The sequence below is a fragment of the Astyanax mexicanus genome, chromosome 19, assembly GCF_023375975.1.
Source record: "Astyanax mexicanus isolate ESR-SI-001 chromosome 19, AstMex3_surface, whole genome shotgun sequence".
Lineage (NCBI taxonomy): Eukaryota > Metazoa > Chordata > Actinopteri > Characiformes > Acestrorhamphidae > Astyanax > Astyanax mexicanus.
This window is the reverse complement of record NC_064426.1, coordinates 20,276,103-20,282,573: the sequence shown is the minus strand read 5'-3', so window position 1 is coordinate 20,282,573 and position 6,471 is coordinate 20,276,103.

The following is a 6,471-nucleotide window of genomic DNA, read 5'->3' as shown; positions in this document are numbered from 1 at the left end:
TCTCAGATTATGTATTAATATCAAATGAAAATCAGAAAAATTATGAAAGCTGGACAAATTTTCAACGACTTTTAGATTAGTTTTAGATTGATTTGATTAACTAATTATAATCATCTGTTGGAAACTGGTGTGATTTCTGTGAAACTGTAAATGTAATGCAGAAAATGATGTATGCTACATATAAAACATAATAAACATATAACAAATATGTTTATTATTACATACATATTTTTATTTTTTTATTGTTACTTAAAATCATGAATGTTAAGTTCTGAATGATTATGTAAACTTTAATTCAGACAGGATCTTTCTCTTTCTTACCTATATATGTACCCTGGATTAAATAAATAAAGCTTGTGAAAATGAAAAGTTAAGTTGTCTCTCTTACTTGATTTTAGCACTAGTCATGTGTTTAAAATAAAATATATGTACTAATTAAGTTTCAAGTATACATTAATGGTAGGATGAAAAGTGAACACCTTTTTTCTGGGATCTTAATAAAAAAAATCTTAATGACATGCTTTATGCAAAATACCACCAACAGCTCCTTCTCATCCTGTGTAAACAGAGGGCCTGGGGTACGTTTCCTGAAAGCGTTCAATCTTAGTGAATAATGAACGAACTTACGCATGGCGAGAGAAAAGAACGAGACAATGTTGTGAATTCAAAGTAAGCCTTTGTTGACTTGCATACATATTCTCAAATTTAAACAACAAAGAGAGGTACGCAGGAATTGTGAAACACAAATATGACTAAATAAATAAATAAACCAAAACTATATATACATACTATATATCAGTGGTGTGCAGTGAGGCCCTTCTAACCCTTCAGAGAAGGGGTGACAATAAATGCATGTAAATAATTACATAATTTTTAATCAGGAAATATATAACATATATATCATGTATTTATGGGCAAGACAGAGAATATGTAGTTACTGTAATATTTATCTATGTGTTGTATGGCCGGCGGCGAGGTGGGGGTATGGGAGGGTGGTTGCAGAAGGGGTACCCACTATATTCACTGCACGCCACTGCTATATATATATATATATATATATATATATATATATATATATATATATATATATATATAATGTTACAGAGTTTTTTAAATTTAAACAACTGTATGTAATTTAAACAATTTTGCAGATGCAAAAGCCATACGGTTACGGAAACAGTGGGTACGGAAAGTATTTAGACCCCTTCAAATTTTTCACTCTGTTTTATTTCAGCCATTTGTTAAAATACAAAATTTCATTTTATTTCTCATTAATGTACACTCAAAATCCCCATCTTGACAGAAAAAAAAACTGAAATATAGAAATGTTTGCAAATTTATTAAAAAAGAAAAACTGAAATATCACATGGTCATAAGTATTCAGACCATAATTTGTGAGACCATTTAACTCACATGCTGTCCATTTCTTCTGATCCTCCTTGAGATGGTTCTACTCCTTTATTGGAGTCCAGCTGTGTTTAATTAAACTCATTGGAATTCATTAGGAAAGACACACACCTGTCTGTATAAGACCTCACAGCTCACAGTGCACGTCAGAGCTAATGAGAATCTTGAGGTAGAAGGAACTGCCCAAGGAGCTCAGAGACTGAATTGGCACAGATCTGACCAAGGTTACAAAATAATTTCTGCAGCACTCAAGGTTCCTAAAAGCACAGTGGCCTCCATAATACTTAAATGGAAGAAGTTTGGGATGACTAGAACTCTTCCTAGACCTGGCCATTTAGCCAATCGTGGGAGAAGTGCCTTGAAGAGAGAGGTAAAGAAGAACCCAAAGATCACTTTGGCTGAGCTCCAGAGATGCAGCAGGGAGATGGGAAAAGTTCCACAAAGTCAACTATCACTGCAGCTCTCCACCAGTCGGGGCCTCTCCTCAGTGCAAGACATATGAAAGCCTGCATAGAGTTTGCCAAAAACACATGAAGGGCTCCCAGACTGTGAGTGATGTAATGTGATGTATAATAATCATGTTCAGGACTATTTTAACTTCATTTGATTTACATTTTTTACAGTTTTTGTTTGTATATTTTAAACACACTATAAATAAAACTTATCTTTTGAACTCAAAATGACTTAAGTTTTAGCTCTTTAGCACAAGGTTTTGATTTTGTTTTATTTGTTTGCTTTATTGATTTTTTATTTAGTCTTCATTTCTTCAGACTCTTTTAAATACTGCTGTCTGATAGAAGATACTAGAAATTTCTATCTTGTTTTTAGTTACTTTGTTATTCGTTAGATTTAGTTTTCTTTGTACTTTAGTTTTCCCCTTTAGAAAAAAAGTATTCTTTGGACTGTAAATTTAAAGATAAAGAGATTGCTAAAGCAATTTGTAACATGATCAGATAACATATGGATAAGGGAAAGTCAATTTCACACTTTAATTAACATAAATTCATGAAACACATTATGCTTTTGTCTTAAAAAACTAAAATGTTAAAATAGATTAGCTAACTGTGTAAGAATGTACCATTGTGTGAAAGTTAGCTTCTTAGCTAACTTTGATGTCTTAAACAAACTATTTATTATATTATAGTTACATTACTTGTGCATTTCTAAAAAGCATCTAATAAAAAATAAATAAAATAAATAAATAAAACGGGCCATGATCATTACAGGTAGCCATCAGTTTACTGCATTTAAGCCGAGCAGAAATGTCAGTGTGTGATTATGTATACCTTTATGCTGTTCATATCGATATTGAAATTATATCATATCAAAGGAAATACAAATATATTATGACATAATTATGGCCATATCATCCAGGATTATGTGGTCATAGGCCTTTTATGGTGTAACAGACAAGATTTCATATACGTATATGTTCATATACATACAGTGGGTATGGAAAGTATTTAGACCCCTTTAAAATATTCACTCTTTGTTTCACTGCCATTTGCTAAAATAAAAAAAATCATTTTATTTCTCATTAATGTACACTCAGCACCCCATCTTGACAGAAAAAAAACAGAAATGTAGATTTTTTTTGCAAATTTATTAAAAAAAGAAAAACTGAAATATCACATGGTCATAAGTATTCCGACACCAACCTGTGCATCCTCTCAGCATCAGGTGGGTACTCCCTGGGCCAGACCCCTTAACCAATACTTTCCCATCTCTCTTAACAGGCAAGCTGCACCCCCTCACTCAGTGGATTAACCTAATTTCCTTCTTAGCAGGGGAGGGAACATCCAGACTACAAAAATAAAACAGATGAGTAACAACATAAAAAAGACATTTTTTACAAAACACATTTACATAAGGCCTAAATGAATAAAGGCATGTGTATATTATATTATGTTCAGTTCCGTCAGCAGCTCACCTGATTTACCAGTTTACCAAACCAGGTGTAGATATGATGAGAAATAACCCTATTAAACTCAGATGAGGAGGAGAGATTAGGAGATGTTGTAAAAAACAGGAAAACAGGGCTGTAAAAGCTCTGCTTCTTGTAAAATTGCTGTTTGTATTTATTGTATTTTTAGTGTTTTACTGAGCTATAAACACTTACTTCACAGATAAGAAGCTTTTTCTTTATTGAAATCCCCACAGGTGCCTAAAACTTTTGCACAGTACTGTATGTTTCGTTCAGAAATATGTTGTTCATAACAGAAATATTTTTAATGTAAGAAATTAAATTAAAATTTACGGACAATATATGCTTTCAAATGAGCTTTTTTGTACCATATCAGCTTCTGGAGACGAATATCGCACAGGGAACCTGGACACTGCTCCCTCTCCCTGTATTCCCCTCTCCCTGTATTCCCCTCTCCCTGTATCCTCCTCTCCCTGTATTCTCCTCCTCAGCCTCTCGTTTCTGCTGTTAAACGCTGTACGTTAGCACGGGTCTCTGTGTTCTAAATCACACCCTATCACAGGAATAGTGCACTATATTGTGTGTTAATCAGTGGTAAATACTGCACTAGTTCTGTGATAGGAAGGGAGTGATTTAGAACGCGCCACCGCGCTGCCCCCCCACCGCTCAGATAACAGCCAGTCCTGAACAGAGGCTGCACTTCTTATTGGCTGTGAGTCTCCGTGTCTTGACCAATGAGAGTCACAGACTCTATTTAGAAGGAGTGGCTGGTCTCTAGCGGAGGAGGGGCAGCGCCGCAGCGGTGTCTCTGAAACAAATCATCCGCCTTAATGACTCACCTCAAAAATACGGGACAAATCGCGTCCCGGTTCAATTCAATACGTAACGCGTATTTTACTGCCCAAATACGGGACGATTACGGATTTCAAGGGACGGTTGGTAACCCTAAGGTTGTGAGTGCTAATGATAGTTCGGGTAAGGCGACTGGACTGATTGAGTAGCTGCTTGGTGGCCTGTGTGTATAGTGGTTTAGTTGTTCAGATTAGAGAAATTGTTTAATTAAGAGCCCCAATATGAAGACCAAAAGCAGCTTCAGGCACAGCTAGGACGCAAAGCAGCACAAGAACATGAGAAGAACAAGAACAAGGAAGATGAGTTCGGATTCAGACCCAGTGATCCATACTCAGACCCACACTTATTCAATCCCCTTTGCCCGTCTAGATGATCCAGGCCTTAGATGCCACCCTTTCGTTGTCCTTGGCTGCCCCAGTCCCAGGGTTGGTCTCAGTCACCCTCAAATCTTTAGAATTCCAGGTTTCCAGGATTCTAAAGGAAATTGCACTGCTGTCTGTCTCTTTTAGTGGAGTATTGTACTGGGGCCAGCTGAGTTCCAACTGCCTGTTGACCATTGTTTAGTGTAAATATGGCTGCAGCTGACTTTGCAGTTTTCTGCAAATCCCACCTTCTTGACCTGTCCGTCGTCTGTTATCTCCTTCCCTTTGTTTTTTTATCCTGGCTTGATCACCCTGCCTAACTTCTTCATGTTGTTTCATTCTTTTTTTGCATGTGAGGTAGCCAAGGGCTTGATGAATTGCCCCTTTTCCTCACCATCCTTTTCCTCCTATCGCAACATATGGCATAGTCAGTCAGAAGCACTCTGTCAAGAAGCACATCATCATCGGTCTCTCTGTCCTCCTTGGATCTTCTGTGCCCTTCTGTGACATTGTTTCAGCTTTCAAGATTTTGAAACTTTACTCTTATGCTATTGCTAATTCCCATTCATATTTACAATTGCAGCAATTCAGAACATTTCAATTCCCTACCTGCCTCCATTCCTCCCTATGCAGACACCATCTCTTAACACTAGAATGGCTACAGCAACGTAGGTCACCATAGGGCAATAATAATTTCAGAAAGCAGATACAGTCAAAACTCAGTTTAAATGGCTGCACTGTGTTTTCTTTCATTTTATCTGTGTATCAAGAAGGTATGATCAAAACCACATCTCCATTTAATTCTCTACAAATGTTTGAACAACTTAATACCCTCATTGTATATTTGTACAAAGAAGGCATGGTTAAAACCAGAAAAAACTCCATTCTGTTCTCTGCAAATGACTGTGCTGAATAATACTTTTGTTTTTATCTGTGGACAGAAAAGGCTTGTTCAAAACCAGATACACTTCCTGCTTTTGTTTTTAGAGATCAAACAATACAGTGTTTTGCTAAAGAATTAGACCATCCAGTCTGACATTTATTAAATGTTGATATTCTGTGTCTCTCTGTTAAATTATTCAATTCATCAGCACGTTTAACCAAAACAAAATTCACATCTCCCTCATGCAAAGCTACTGGATCTGTACAGCAAGATTGTTCAATGATCACCTCTGGATTTACATGAATCTGACAGAAGAGTTCTCTGCACAATAAGCTATCCAGTACACAGTCAATGTACTGATCACACAGGGTAAGATCTGGGCTAACAAAGCACAAATTCTTTAATTTATTTACAGCATTCATTAAGGTAATTAATGCATGGAAATAAACCCTCAATGACTCCCTTACATTGCTGTCCCTAAAAAAAAATCCTAAAAATCTTGGACATTTTCTATCCCTTGGCTTAAAAGCATAATGTTCAACCAGCCCATTCAAAATCGGTCCATTCTCTTGATGTCATGCCTGGCGCTAAAAATGTACCTGTCTCCCCCACACTCAGCTCTACCTGCGATTTAGTAACACCTGGTGCACCAGGTATATACAGTGCCTTGCAAAAGTATACTTTTCAACCTTTTGCCACATTTCAGGCTTCAAACATAAAGATATGAAATTCTAAATTTTGTGAAGAATCAACAACAAGTGGGACACAATCATTCAATTCAATTAAATTTTATTTATATAGCGCTTTTTACAACAAAGGTTGTCACAAAGCCGCTTTACAGGAAAAACAGGTCCACGCCTCTTATGAGCAGCACCACAGAGATGCCAATTTTATGGTGACCCAGTGGCAAAACTCCCTTTAAGAGGAAGAAACCTTGGAAGGAACCAAGACTCAGTCAGAGGAACCCATCCTTCTCGGGTTGACCTGCTCAGTACAAACAAATAACAAACAACAAACAATAAACAGAACAAAACAGTACAGAG